The sequence below is a fragment of the Camelus bactrianus genome, chromosome 15 (assembly GCF_048773025.1).
Source record: "Camelus bactrianus isolate YW-2024 breed Bactrian camel chromosome 15, ASM4877302v1, whole genome shotgun sequence".
Lineage (NCBI taxonomy): Eukaryota > Metazoa > Chordata > Mammalia > Artiodactyla > Camelidae > Camelus > Camelus bactrianus.
In genome coordinates, this window is record NC_133553.1 from 58,031,222 (window position 1) to 58,047,704 (window position 16,483).

Here is a 16,483-nt window from a genome sequence, read left to right on the forward strand (position 1 = left end):
TTATATAATTTTTTTTTTACCAAGTCTTTGAAATCTGAGGTGTATTTTACACTTAAAGCACATGTCAGTTTGGACTAGGCACATTTCAAGTGCTCAATAGTCATATGTGGCTAATGGCTACCATATTGAACCACACTGGTTGAGAGGAGAACTAGTCATAGTACCGAATCTAATAATGAAGTATACTGTAGAGATAATCTGTAAAAATTATCTATTTTTGTGGGCCTTCTCTGTATTAAGAACTCTATTAGACATTTTACATTTTAATTTGTTTCTTGCAAAAAACCGTATGTGGCGGACACCCATTTTAAAACTAGGAAACATGCTCAGGGAGGCTAAATAGATAGTTATTTCACACAAATAAAGATTGTCTTAGAAATGTAAGAGGTAATATCTCATGTGATTCTAGACATTTTAAGTAGTTTTAGTTGGTATCATAAATCACTGGTGAATGCCTTCTATTTCTATCAAAGCTTACTCTTCAAGGGTTCAGAAAAGGTTTCCTAGAGAATTTGACATCTTATCTGGGTTTCTGAAGTGTTTGCTAGGCCTATGGGGGATGAGGATAAGGGATGAAGGCCAAAAAGTAAGAACAGCACTTGTATAGGCAGTGTTTTAGGATCTCTAAATATTAGGGGCTCCTTCTTCTTGGTAGGCCATATTTTGACTCTTGTTTTTTTATGAGATAGAAATTGCAGGATACTGAGAGAAGAGATTGTATTGAAAACTCTTTCCCTTATTTTCTTTAAAATACATTGCTGAATAATATTTAGATCTTACTCTCACTGCTGTCAGTCCTCTGCCTGAAGTTGGAACAGTTCAATTTTCTGAGTGGATTCTGAGTAGCATGTTTGTCTTGAAATTGGAGTGGAACAGAAGATTTCCCTGTGCCTAGCAGCACTGCCCCTGTGCAGCTGATTGCTCTGAGGTACCAAGGGAGAGAGCCTTTGATTGTTTTGACTTAAGGGCTGAAACTAACGGCCCAATATGACATCTAGTTCCAGTCTTCATTTACATTATAAGCAGCTCGGAGGAATAAAACATCTAATTATTATGAAAACATAAAAAAAGCAAACATGATTTTTAAACAAAAAGGCTTTGAGCAGTGGTAGAATGTCCATCTGCAATAAAAGGGAACATACACAAATAAGCATTGGTAAAAGGATGCCAGAGTATTTGGAAACAGAGGTCTGAGTGGACTACTGTGGACAGAAAAGAGGTATTCTTTTTGGCAAATTTCTTGGAGATGCCACTTTTGTTGCTCTTGAATGAAGTGTAGAAAATTTTAGACTGAAATGAGGGGCAGCCATATAGGACATTTAGGCTAAGAAAATAGCTGGGATGGAGCAGGAAAATGTAGACAGGTTCAAGAAATGGTGAATAGTCCAATTTGATCAATTAATGTATGGCAGTACCCAATAAAAAGTGAAACAACTTTTTACTCCTTTATTCCTACTAACCTTTATTCCTAATTTTTTAGCAGGGTAGTTATTTTTTTCCCTTCAATTTAAAAATTTTAGTAAAATACACAAAACGTAAGATTTATCTTAACCATTTTAAAGTATACAGTTCATTGGTATTAAATACGTTCTTAATGTGCATTCATCACAACCATCTGTGTCTATAACTGTTGTCATCTTGTAGAACTGAAACTGTATACCCATTAAATAGTAACTCCCCATAACCACCCCTTCTGCCCCCTGCCAGCCCCCAGCAACCACCATTTAACTTACTGTCTCTATGATTTTGACTACTCTAAGTATATCATGTAAGTGGAATCATACAGTATTTGCCTTTTTTGTGACTGGCTTATATTATTCAGCATAATGTCTTGAAGCTTCGTCCGAATTGTGGTTTATGCCAGAAATTCCTTTTTAAGGCTGAGTAATAGTCCATTCTGTATATACCACATTTTGCTTATCCATTCATCTGTCAGTGGACACTTAGGTTGTTTCCACGTTTTAGCTATTGTGAATAATGCTGCTATGAACATGGGTGTATAAATACCTCTTTGAGACCATACTTTCAGTTCTTTTGGGTATATACCCAGAAGTGGAATTGCTGGATCATATGGTAATTCTATTTGTAATTTTTTGAGGAACTGCTATCCTGTTTTCAGAAGCAGCTGTGTCATTTTACATTCCCACCAGCAGTGCACAAGGGTTCCAGTTTCTTCACATCCTTGTCAACACCTGTTATTTTATGTTTTTTTTTTTTTTTAATAGTAGCCATACTAATGAGTATGAAGTGGGCAGGGTGTACATTTTTACATGTTGGTGACAGCAGAGGTCAAAACAGTGTTTTTCTTTTGTCTGTGGAGTCTCAACAATCTTGAATTCAATATGCAGGCTAGAAGTAAAGCAGTGAGGAAAAATACTAAAGAAAAAATGGCAGGAGTTTAAGCAGAGGATAAAATGGAGTAGTACCTCAGTTTTCATTTAGTGACCATACCTTTGAATCATATATAGAACATAAAGTTCTGTAAAGAGAGTGAAAATGAAGAGGGACAACAGTGGTAGGAGGAAAGGAAGGAAGGGATGTGTAACTCCCATCAGGGGTTAGGTAGTGGGTACACAGTTAATAGTCTCCTTAATTGCCAGCTGCCGGCATTTATTCATCCATAGGCTATATTTCAAGTTCAGGTGCCTCCTGAGCTGTAGCCCTTCCCTCTAGCCTTGACGTTGTGTGCCCAGGTGTAGTGTACTGATTGTTCACGTTTGTACTGGTCCCTGTTTTCCACTTGAAATGGAGCTTTCTTACCCTACTTGGCTGGGACACTGATTTCTCAAGCTCTGCCTGTTGGTCGTAAAAGGGCACATCTTTCATCTGCTTGCAGATGCATGAAGCCGACTGTCTGCTTGCTTCAGTTTTAGTTTTTGGTAGCTTTCAAGAAGCAGTGAAATCAGTGAATTGAAAGGGGTGTGTTTAGTTAGGGAAGTCCTATATGACATCCCATATAAATACCCTGCCATTTTGATCTAATTTCTTTGCTCTCATTTGTAATTTCAACTTCTCATATATTTGCGTTTGCATACTCTCTAATTCTTGCTTATGCTGATAACCTTGCAAGTATGCTCCTTAATTCTAGCTTATTACAATCCTAAAGAAAGATCTTAACTATGAAGCTAGATCACATTTTGTACACTTAGGTTCTGTATTCACTACTGCCCTCTGTTGGTGATGATGTTGTATTTCCTCACTTAAATTTCATATTAGACAAACATTTTTTAATGGAGAGTAGGTTTTTAAAAATTGGTATTTTCACCATTGTGTTTAATGTGTTCATTGAAAATTAGAGCTGGCAAGAAGCTTCCATGACAGGAAGATCACCTACTAAATGGGTTATTGCTCTTCTCTAGTGTAGTAGAATTTTCAGTACATCTTGGTTGTCATTTTCACATGTCCTGCAGAACCTCAAGAAGTGGTTAGCCCATGATGAACAGTAAATGCATCTTCATTAAGCAGCATGTATGAAAAAATAATTGAAATTCTGTTAGAGGTACTAATTGAAGATATTCTCCATTTACTCCACCTGACTCCCTAAAAGTTAAAATAAAAAACAATATACAGATACTTAGGCCTGTATAACAATGAAGAAAACTCAGCTTGGAGAGAGTTGGTCATTGGCCAGCAAGAGATTTCAACACATTTACACTTTATGGGACTCGGTGGCCTCTGAGAGATGAGAGGGTGCGCCCAGTGTGGTTACCACCTGACTTTCCTAGGCATCTTAATTATAAACTATGCACTGTGCTTGGGATACAGCAGTAAACATCACTGTTTAGTCCCTGCTCTGAGGGTCATGTAGTTCCTGGAGAATATAGACATTAAGCTAATGGTTACAGGTATTTTGAAAAGGTGGTCACAGAGTACTTTGTGCCAACTTAAGTAAACTATAGGAAGTTTAGAGTAGTTCCTAGCCCACTCTACAACATGAACAAAGAGAAAAAGGGGTGAGGGGGAGTCCTTCTTTTGAAATGTAGTGGACTAAAAGGAAAAGATAGAAATAGTATAGAACTGACTTCTCCCGGTTGTCTATTCCTGGTCCTACGATAGAGGTTTCTCATGAACGTGGCTGACTAAAGTCATGATAATGTCTTTCCTGGATGAAGATTTGGCTGCTCTGGGACCCTATTTTAAGTTTCTTGGCTCCATCTTTGGGGCCATTTTGGCTGTCAGAGCATCATGACCAGACCAAGCTCCATCTTCTCACTGGGATTCAGCTTACTTACTGTGCCTCTTCTCAGATCCTGACGCATGTTCTCAAGTAGTTCCGTAACAAAGGCTGTATGAGAGGTAATTTTTTTAAAGTCATAAAAAATGTCTATTGTAGTCTCACATTTAATTGCTAGTTTGGCTGAGGAGATGTTTCTAGGTTGTGAAATAATTGAGTCACAATTATTGTTTCATTGAATGTGACCTGTGTTTTTCTCTCTGGAAGCTGTTAGGATTTTCTCTTTATCCTTTATTTCATTAAATGTCAGTGATGTATGATTTTCTTTCATTTCATTATTTGGTCCTCTGTGTGCCCTTTTATTCTGGAGACTTAATGACCTTTAGCTCTGGGAAAAGTTGTATTACTACTTTGATTATTTTCTTGTCTTTTTTTTCCTCTGTTCTCTTTCTAGCTTTCTGATTTCTCAAATTTGCTTTTATTTTCCGTTTCCTTGTTTCTTCTTCTACATTTTGGTAGATTTCCTCAACTTTATCTTTAACCTTTTAATTGAATTTTTCACTAGGTCACATTTTACTTTCCAAGAGTTTTCTTTTAACATGAACAATATGCTATGTTTAGCCAGTGTAGGAGAGGAACAGATTCCTGGCTGGGTCTGAAAATTAAACTGACAAAGACAGATTAATAGGAGAAAAGTGTATACATTTATTTAATATCAACTTTATGTGACATGGGAGCCTTCATAAGGAAATGAAGACCCAAAGAAAGTTAGACCTGAGTATTTTATGATGAAGAGTGGACAGTCATGGAGGAATATGATAGGTTAAGAAAATGGAGTAATTGAGTAAACTGAGGGAAATTTAGCAAGGCCTAAGGGTTCTTCTTGTAATTCCTTTGTCTTTGGAGATGAGGATTGATGCTCCATTCCTCTAGGTATAGGGAGGCACCTCTCATATGTGGGTTTTATGACCTGTTTTAGTGGGAAAGGGTGGAGGAAGGTCAGTGACCTTCCTGCCCTGCCTTTTCTCAGATTCCTTCTCCTTAAGGTATTCATTATGCCAAGGTGCCATATTTTGGGGTTACATGTCCTGAAACCCATCATCAGCAGTCTCTCTTCTTTTTTTTTAAACACAAGGGGGAGCATACAATGCATAATTCTTTGCATTTGGCTTTTAAATTTGACTGATATTTTTTTATACTACTCTTCAGATTCAGGAATTTAGTACATTTGTACTCAGCACTGGTGAGAGCTTTTTGTAGAGGCTTTTGATAAACATTATATTGCTGGCCTGTTTTGGGGTTTGATGTAAATAAAAGATGTTCAATTCTGTGGAAGGATACCCCACTTAATTTTTTAATATTCCGGTAGTTTAATGTTTTGCATACTATGGTGTGTATGGGTGTGCATTTTATTATTGGTATGTATTATTTTAAAAGCGCAATTTGGTTCTAGTTTCCAATAACCTGGAAAATTTTGTGGAAAGCGTTTATAGTAAAAACAGAGGCTTAAAAGTGCACTTGGTAACAAGTTTACTGAATGACTTGAGCTGACTGCCCATTAGTGATTTCTTTTCATTGTCAAAGAATGGTATTGAAATTTATCTTGTGGCATGTATACAGTGCCTCATTCTTGTGAAAAAGCCAGAATGCTTTTAAATATTGAGCTTTCTTCCTTCTGCAATAGAGTTTTTGGATTTATTGTATGATGTAGAAAGATTTTACTGTATATGATATTTTTTAATCTATTATTGGCCTCTCTTTACAAATGAAGAAAAACGTGTAAAGCAGTATCTTTGATACTTGAGTCAATTTAAGAATGAACTTCACCTGTATACATTTTGGACAGCAAATATTAAGTGGTAATAAATTAACTTGAGTATAAAAAATGGATGCAAAATATCTTGCTTTAAAATGTTTAGATTAGGAGACGTGAATAGGAGAGACTGAAAACATTTGACCTATTTTCAGGATTCATTTGTCTTTTTTTGTCTTAACTATAAGCCGTAATTCCCTTTTTCTACTTTAGGTGGCAGTAGCATACTGGCTTGCTAATACACTGATAAAATATGCTGGAAGCAACATAATGTTTAAAATATTCTTTCTCTTGAATGTTCTAGTTCAGAAAACAAGGTTGGCTGCTCAGCAATAAGAATTTATTATCCAAAAAGAAGTCTAAATATTTGGTTTGATATTTTGAATTTAGAAATACCATTTTCTGGAAAATTTAAAGCTCTATAAACAGATTTCTTTTGCTATAGAGCTCTAGTTTTTGTGTAACTAAATTTTGCTAATTTCATTGATCATTTTTGAGAATTTAGTTAACTTATACATTCCTCCTTCTCTGAAAGATTGGCAAACAACTATTTTATAAGATGTTACTTTTTTATATCTTTGGACATCACATGATAAAGCAGCAACTGCAGATTATCAGCTAGAGTTTGCAGAATATTTTAGTAGGCTCAAATGACCTGTAATGAGGTGTTCTGTAAGTTTCTTTCTTTCTTTCTTTCTTAGTTTCGAGCAAAATCCATATTAATTGAAGATCTATTTTTGACTCTCCTTTTCTCAAAGCAACTATTTCTAGGTCTAGAAAATTAACTTCGGTTGAAGGAGTTCCTGGGTAGGAAGATTTTAAAGAAAATTTCTATCTTTGATTGATATGAAATACAGTTGGTCATGCTTATTCACAGCTTCCACATCTGAAGATACAGAGGGAAGCTATACTATGTCATTTCATATAAGATATTTGAGCATCTGTGATTTTGGTGTCCCTGTGGACACTGAGAGACAGCTGTATTTACGGAGTCCCTAATATGCTATACAAAGGTGAATGTCACAGTCTGTGTCTCAAAGAATCCTGTACTGTATGGTAAATGCCATAAGAAAGATTTAAATGATGTGTTCTGCTGGAGTGGATCCTTATTTATAATTCTTATAGATTACAAAAATACGAAAAGTCAAAGTTTTTTTGTCCTAATAAAAAAACCCTGTACTTTTTGGCTTTGTTGTAACTTAGAATGTAATTTTTATAAATTTTAACTTCCATTATGGTTCATCTTTAATAAAAATTTATGTTTCTCAACCTAAATGTCCATCAATAGATGACTGGATAAAGAAGTTGTGGTATGTTTATACAATGAACTACCACTCAGGCATAAAAAAGAATAAAATAATGCCAGTTGCAGCAACTTGGATGGACCTGGAGAATGTCATTCTAAGTAAGCCAGAAAGAGAAAGAAAAATACCATATGATATCACTTATATGTGGAATCTAAATAAAAAAAAAAAAGGCAAATGAACTTATTTACAAAACAAAAACAGACTCACAGACATAGAAAACAAACTAATGGTTACCAAGGGGGTGAAGGGAGTGGGAAAGGATAAATTGGGAGTTCGAGATTTGCAGATACTAAGTACTATATATAAAATAAACAACAAATTTATACTATATAGCACAGGGAACTATATTCAATATCTTGTAACCTATAATGAAAAAGATTATGAAATTGAATATATGTATGTATATGTATGATTGAACTATTATGCTATACACCAGAAATTGACACAATATTGTAAATTGACTATACTTCAATTAAAAAAAAACTTAAAAATATATAAAGATTTATGTTTCAACTAGTTCCTTTTTTAAAAAGTCATATACTAAGTTGCAGAAATTTTGGTATGGGTTGTGTTATGTGTGCTTTATATATGATTGAATTTGATATCTTTATATGCCAGTATGGGATTATCTCTGAAAGATATTCTTTGTCATGACATCTGGTCTCTTCCACAATTTTCTGGAGACCTATTTCTAAACAAAGAAACTACCTTAAATTTCCATTATGTTTTTCAGGAATATGTTTCTTAAGAAATAAATCATTTGCAAATCATTTATAACTTATTTAAAAAGTGTTTGTTATTTAAAAAGTGTTTGTTTATTCAAATGAACATTTATTGAGTACCTGCTATATGCCGGGGCCTATACCTGGGACTGGAAATATCATTGAAGCAAACTGACAATTTTCCTGCCTCCTGGACCTTACATTCAAGGGGGACTGAGTTATCTTGACAGTAAACAAGAATATGTGCATAAAGGAATGATGGCAGAAAATGTATTCGTTTTTTTACATATTTCCTTCCCTTCAGCTCTAATAATCTTTTCTGATCCCTTAAAATCAATGACAGACATTTTCCTAGGATAATGAATGTTAAATTATTAGTATCTTTGATTTTATTAAAAGAAAACCACTAGATTTTACTTATAATCAAGTAACAAGATGTTAACATATTAATTTTATATAAATTTGATGTTTAGGACAGAATCTCCTAGTATATTTTTTTACCATCCAGGTTTTCTTGGTATATAATAAATTTCTTGGTGTAGAGATTTACAGTGACTTAATTTTTCTATTGAGGATTCCACACTGAGGATTCTACTTCTACATATATATCATACATCAGATTTACTTTTCTTTAGATTCCCTTTATCTGTTCCTATCGTCAGTGAGTCTTTATATCTTTTATGGCTTTTCAGCTAATTTCCTAGAAGAAACACTTACATTTTATTTTTAAAAACTTGTTATATTGAATGTAACATACATGCAGAGAAGTGCACAGCTAATACGTGTGCAGGTTAATGAATTTTCACAAAGTGAACATACCCATTTAACCAGCGCTCTGAACAAGAAACCAAACACTGCCACTCCAGAGCCCTCCTTATGCTCTCTTCTGATCACTAGGCTCCTCCCTCCAAGGGAACCACTTTCCTAACTTCTAATACCATAGTTTAGTTTTTCCTGTTTGCGAACTTTGTTTATAAATGGTCTCTACAGTACATACTCTTGTGTCTGGCTTTTTTCACTCGATATAATTTATGAGGTCCAGTATTGCATATAGTTGTAGATCATTCTTACTGCTGTAGAGCAGGGTCAGCTGCATGCCCCACAGGCTTAATCTGGCCCTCTACCCTATTTTTGTACGGCAAGTGAACTAAGAATAGTTTCTATTTATAAATGGTTTTAAAAAAAGAATTTTTTTGTGACGCATAAAAATTACATGAAATTCAAATTTCACTGTCCACGGTAAAGTATATGTTTGCTTTCACTCTATAAGAGTAGAGTTAAGCAGTTGCAACAGGGATTATTGCCAAAGCCTAAAATATTTACCGTCTGCCCTTTACAGGAAAAATTTGCCAACTCCTGCTGAATACACCAGTGTTAGAATGTATCACAATGTGCTTATCCATTCTACTGTTGGTGAAGATTTGAGAAGTTTCCAGTTTTTGCCTTATTATGGATAGAGTATACATTTTATCCTTAAAATGTAACCATTATTTTTATTTTCTCATTACGTCTCTTCCATAGACAGAGAATCCTTCTTATTTATTTCAGATTTTATTTTATTATGGTAAGAAAACAAAATTTTAAGTATACAGTATAATGTTGCTGACTCTTAAGTACAATGTTGTATAGCAGATCTCTAGAGCTTATTCATCTTGCTTAACTCAAACTTTATACCTGTTGATTCTTAACTCTGTTTCCCCTTCCCCCAGCCCCTGGCACCACCTTTCCATTCTTTGATTCGGCTATGAGTTTGCCTGTTTTAGATTCCTCATATAAGTGGAATCACACAATATTTGTCTTTCATTGACTGGCTTATTTCACTTAACATCCTGAAGTTTCATCCATGTTGTTGTATATTGCCATATTTCTTTCTTTTTTAAGGCTGAACAATGTAATAAGGTTGTATGAGAATCATTTTTGATCTCAGAAAAGTTGACTTTATACGTTTTTATATGGTTTCATTGGGCTCTGTTTTGTCCTGACAAATAGATTGGAGGAAGGAAGCTGTTCCCTGAGTTGTCTTTCTTTTAAGAGCCTTTATAACTGAGATGTTCCACTTTGAAGCTGAGAACGATTTATTCTTCTCAAGTATTATAACCCTGTTATCTCTCATCATACATTTTACAGCCTATCCAATAGTTCTTTAATGGCCTTGTTAACTAGTACAGCTGGTGCAGTATTTTTCTTTATCTTTTCTCTCATTCTTATTTTCCCTTTATTATTAAGTCATTTATATTTCCACAGGATCAAGACTTTGTCTCCTATTGCAGACCTGTGAACTTCAGCTGGTACTGGAGCTCTCATTATAAAAGATGACCTCTAAGCACTTCTGTTTCTTGAACAGTATATTTTTTTTTACATAAATATTAATTTAGGCCCTCGAATTGGATACTGCTCTAATCATGTGCTCTTTCCCAAGAGAAGGCTTTATGGTCTGTCAGGAGGAAGGGAAGAATGTTTTTTTTTTGTTTGTTTGTTTGGTTTTTTTTAACTTTGTAATTGCTTCTGGAGACTTTCCCACACTTACATCCCTGAGCTGGCCACAAAATGTTCTTTTAGAAAAGGCTAAATTCTTTCTTCATGAAGTTAAAGGCTAATGTGTTTCTTGGAGTGTTTAATAGGGGGAAACTTTTATTGTACTTTATCATGGATTTTTTTTTTCCCCTTGCTGACAGAGATAGAAGTCCTACCCAAACTGGAAAGACATAGAAGATAAATAAGTTACTGTGTAGAAGTAACTTGGCAGAATGAAGAGCAGTTAGTAACCGTGAGCTTCTACTGCAGAGTGTACTTTGGAAGCATCCTGAACAGTAGGTGCTCTCCTTGTGGCATAAATGGCCGCTTAACAACAGATCCAAATCACTGTTTGATTCTCCCAAGAATAGAGGGGATCCTAAGCCTGAAAGATTTTTACTGGAGAAAATTCTGGGTTTACTCAGAGCTATATTTTCTCTTTAATTATAATGCTTGAAATACGTACTTGTAATCATTTAAAATGTGTTAAATTCTTGAGTTTTGCCATTTACAGAAGTATTGAAGTGTCTGTAAATACATTCTGTTGGTCATTGTTTCTGAGAATTAAATCAATCCAGCCTTATTTTGTGGGGGAGGGATGATTGATGAGTTTGCTTTACCTTTCTTTACCTCCCTGTTTTGCATGAATTTTTTTCATCTTGATCTCTAGGAAGATCTCAAGTCCAAAACTGGCATTGCTACTAGTTCCTTTATTTCTTTTATTGATTTACTATGTTTTCTTCATTATGTAGATGCAAACTGGAAAATTAGTTTTTTTGAACCCTTATTTAACTTAATGATTTTTTTTCTTATGATGTGTTCTGCATAGTGTTTTGGACTTGAGTATTATACTTGTTATCATTTTACTATATAATAGACTGCACAAGAAATGTAGAAGGTAGTGATTTGGTTTGTAGTCTTTTTAATACAAAAAATGAACAGGTCTTGATTTATAATGCTTCATATTATGGCATTAGAAAACTTGGTGATTTTTGGTGTTTAACAATGACATGGGCTTATTTTTTGGAGGAATCTGGGCCAATGCAGGAAGTATTCTATAGACTTGCTCTGAAGACAGAATCTTAAATTCTTAGTCTGGTTTTTTAGGTTTTGTTTCCCTCCTATTTTTATGGCTTTGTGGCTATTTTATTATCTTATAAAAGTTTGTGAGGTTTTTTTTCCCTTTTTGCTATTTTATGCAACTTGAATTTGATTAAAATAAGCAAATGTGGAGTAATTCCAGAGATACTGTAAGTTGTAATTACTTTAAAAGGCCCTATATAGACATCTGGCCAAAGATTGTATATTACCTGGGAGAAGGTTAAGATGGGTGTAGACATCTGTTTGGAGGAAGATGATTAAGAATCAAATTCATATATGAAAATATATGTATGTATATGCGTGACTTGGGACATTGTGCTGTACACCAGAAATTGACACACTGTAACTGTACTTCAATAAAAAAATTTTTTTAAAAAAGAATCAAATTAATAGAATCACTCGACTTTGCATGATTTCTGAATTAGCATCGAAACTTGTTCTGGAGTGACTAAAATTGTAGATCTTTTTGTTGAATAATGGTGTAATTTAATCTAATCCTAACGTAATGTTCTGTAATTAGACCTGGGTAATATGGAAAGCAGCAGATTGCATTCAGGATATCTAGTCTCAAGATAACTTTGCTGAAGCCGATACTAGGCTGTTCTTTCAGGCGATCAGAATATTAGGATTTTAAAGCTGGTTTGATTAGTGGATTTGGAAACAGAAAATACCACTTTTTATAGAATATCTGTCAAAATTCTTTCATTGTTAAGTTGTAAACCCTTTTAATGCTCCATCAGGTTACGCATAGTCATTTTCTTCTGAATGATAGATGATGCAGAATTGGAGTATTCATTGTAATCAGGTGATGAAACAAGTATGCAGTCTTTCATTCATTCTATATTCATTAAATTGTGTGCAAAGTATTGTGCTAAGTATTGAGGAGGATATGAAATGTAGAAGAGCCTGTAGTTTACTGGTTTAAAACACCTGACCCACAACACATTTGTCAATAAGGCTTCATTTTCATCAGTAAAGTTGCTTGGAAGGATCAAAATTAATCAGTTTGAATTTCACAACATTTTGTTGCTACTTACCTAGGTCAGACTTTCAGTAAACAACAAAATGATCATGAGTGCTGCAGAAGGAAGCAAAGTAACAGGTGTGATCCAAAAGATGGGAGATGGATCTGAATTATAAGGTTGATTTTTCCACAGGACAAAATACTGAATTTTGATTCCCATCGTATATTACCTTTTCCTTTTATTTTCTATCCTATTGTGAATTTGTATTCATTGATAGTAAATTCACTTCAAAAATTAATGGGTATGAATCTGGGAGTCATGGTCCTAAGGCATTGGTTTGGGTTAGGTTCTAATTGGGGCAAGCCATTAGAATTGCTTTTGGTTTCCACTATGTCTTAGCCTGCTTTGGCTGCCATAACAAAATACCACAAACTGGGAGACTTAAGCAGCTGAAATTTATTTCTCAGAGTTCTGGAACCTGAGAAGTCTAAGATCAAGTGCCAGCAAGGTAGGTTTCATTCTGAGTCCTTTTTTCTTGACTTGTAAGCCTTCTCACTATGTGCTCACATAACCTCTTCTTTGGCACTAGTTCCGTTATGAGGGCCCCACTTAATTACCACACAAAGGCTCCACCTCCAAATACTATCACATTGGAGATTAGGGCTTCAACATTTGAAATGGGGGAATGGGTTGGGGCACAAACTGTTAGTCATGTTTGAAGAGGAAATTAATCTTTATGCTTACTTTTAGTTTTTATATAAATGTCTTCTTGAGGAATTAATAACCATCAGAATCTTTAATCTTTTTAAATGAATTTGACATTTTCAGATTCACATAGTCAAACCTGTGGAATGCTCTCATTCTGAAGTCTACTAAATCAAGTTGTTTTTTGCACAGGAGAGCAAGCAGTAAATAGAATAGGAACTGAACATGTATTTAAGCTGTGGTACAGGCTTGTTCCTAACTTTTGACTTTGCCAAAGAAGTAGGTAACAGTCTGCTCCTGGGAAACAGTTCTGTCTCCTCCCCATAAAAAACAAAACCAGACTAATAATTTTCTTTTGACCATGTATGTCTCCTGATATGAAAACATGCATTTAATTTTCTTTATAATAACCAAGATCTTTGAAACTCATAGCCTTTTAAAAAATGTAAATAGGCTTAATTTTTAGAGCAGTTTTAAGATCACAGTAAAACTGAGCAGAAAGTACATAGAGTTCTCATTACTTCCTGTTTCCATACACAAAGTCCTCCCCCATTCTCAGCACCTCCTGCAGAATGGTACATTTATTATGATAGGTGAACCTACACTGACACATCATTATCACCCAGACACCATAATTTACATTAGGACTCACCTGTTCATCTCTCCCTCCACTTCTCCTTGGCAACCATGGTTTTGTCTCCATGGTTTTATCTTTTGTAGAATGTCATATAATTGGAATCATAGACAATGTAACCTTTCCAGATTGATTTCTTTCACTTAGTAATATACATTTAAGTTTCCTCCATGTCTTTTCATGGCTTCATAGCTCATTTCTTTTTAGTATTGAATTATATTCCATTGTCTAGATGTGCCACAGTTCATCCATTCACCTGCTGAAGGACATCTTGGTTGCTTCCAAGTTTTGGCAATTGTGAATAAAACTGCTGTAAATATCTGTGTGCAGTTTTCTGTGAGGACATAAATTTTCAGCTCATTTGGGTAAATACCAAGGAGTGCAATTGCTGCATCGTATAGTTAAGAGTATGTATGGTTTTATAAGAAACAGCCAAACTGTCTTCCAAAGAGTCTGTAGCACTTTGCATTCCTACCAGCAATGACTGAGATTTCACATTCCTTCACATCCTTGCCAGCATTTGGTGTGTCAGTGTTTTGGATTTTGTCCATTCTAATAGGTGTATTGCTGTTACGTTTTGATCTGGTGGTTTATTTCTGAAAATCCTAGAGACTGCTTGATTGTGTGAGAGTGTCATTAAATTTCTTTCATGACATTGACACTGTATTTACCCAGAATAGAATCTAATTGCAAGTGCCAAATAGTCTTGAGTTGTGTATACATGTTTATATTAAATGCTTTAATATATATTTATACTGTGACTACACCTAGAATCAGAAATCATATATGCATATAAAGAAGAGCTAGAAGGGAAATTTAAAAAGTGATTTGTTGGCCTGTCTTTTGTTTTCATTAAGAATTATAACATTTGTGATGAAGTAAAGGAAAGCTTGAATAGTTTACCTTTTAGGATGTGTTTAAATATTTAATATTTGAGTTGATTTTAGTTGTAATCCAGGCCATTTGTTAAGTCTTTGTGACATTTGTTTTTGTTATATACACATTTATAAACTCTTTTCCTAAACTTGGTCGCCCCCTCCTCCTTTTTTATTTTTTTACTGTATGTTTGATTATATTCCAGAAATATCACAAATTGAGAAGAAGTGAAACGTGGACTACCATGGATTTTAATGACTTTGTATGTTCAAAACATTAGTGATGCTGAAAATACCTAAAATACTATCCCCATGGGTGAACTACATAAAACAGTGTGATTATATAACTAACACAATTGACAACAATTTCTTAATATTTCAGTGTTTCCCTAATTGCCCCCAGATACGTCTTTTATTGCTGGTTTATTCAAACCAGAATCTGATCATAGACCACACATTACATTTGGTTGTTGTATCTGGAAGGACATTTAGAAGTAGAGATGAGGTTGAAGGAGCCATTTTTGGATTTTAGTAGTGAATTAAGACATAGATTCCCTGCAGAGATTGAAGGGTAGGAAGGAGGATTTGGAGTGTGGAGAGATTAGAAAGGATTTGAAGTAAGTATAGTTAGAGGTGAAAAAATAGATGCTAGGTAGCTTTGGTGGATCGGAAACCCTAACAACAGAAGGATTGAGAGTCAGCAGTGGATATCACCTTAGTCAAAGGATGAAAGTTAGCATCATCAATAGACAAATTGACATCTCTGTCTCACATATAATATTTCTGTCCCCCAAAATGTATAAACCTACTCTAATGAATGATCCTGCTAAACAACTGACCTAGACTCTTCAAAAAGTCAGGAGAGACAGGATCATTGGGGGTCATCTTGGAGACTGGCTGCTATAAGGAAGAACAAGTTTTCTAGGTAAAGAAAACCATTTATTGGAACATTCAAGCGAGGATCCTAGTGGGCTTGAATATAAGGAGTATGGAGTTTAGAAAAGATCAAGATTGGGAGTCATCATGATAACGATGATGATAGTACTGTTAAAATGTAATTTTTCCAAAAAAGTCAAATTGTGACTCCTACAAAATGAACACACGTTAAAGAATTAATTTTACTCATATGAGGCAACCAGGCAGATATAAGCCACTCAAAGGCAAAATCAAAACAGCACAGATTTTTGTGGTGTAAAGGAATTACATGAATTGTAAATTGAGACTAGACAAGATTGGTGTTTCCCCACTCCCCGCCTCCAAGATAGTAATTAAATTACTATTTGACAGGACATAATTTACATATCTATTAGTAATCTACCACTTTCTTGCTAAATAGCACAAAGACACTTAATTGGACTAGAATCTGATAGCCTGGAAAAGTGTGCAATAGAGGATACATAGGATATCTTGTACTGAGTTTCTCATTTAATCCTCACTACAATCCAGTGGGGAAGATATTCTTATCTCCATATAAGAAATGACAAGTTGAGTCTTAGAGTAGATAAATAACTTGCCCAAGATCTTCTTAGGGAAGTGGAAAGTGTTAGTACTGAACACAGGTTATTTTGACTCTTTAGTCTGTAGTTTTAATCACTCATAACAGGTAGAAAAATGGTATTGTGTAGATAAAGAGGAGGAAACCACTAATTTCCTGAGCTGTGTTCTAAAGGAGT

The 16,483-nt window shown here is 34.7% G+C and overlaps 1 protein-coding gene across 2 annotated transcripts in view; it reads left to right on the forward strand.

Annotated features, from left to right (window-relative positions):
- The window catches only part of COMMD1 (copper metabolism domain containing 1), a 109,243-nt gene that overhangs the window by 854 nt on the left and 91,906 nt on the right, over positions 1-16,483 (forward strand). The gene's annotated exons all lie outside the window — the stretch shown is intronic.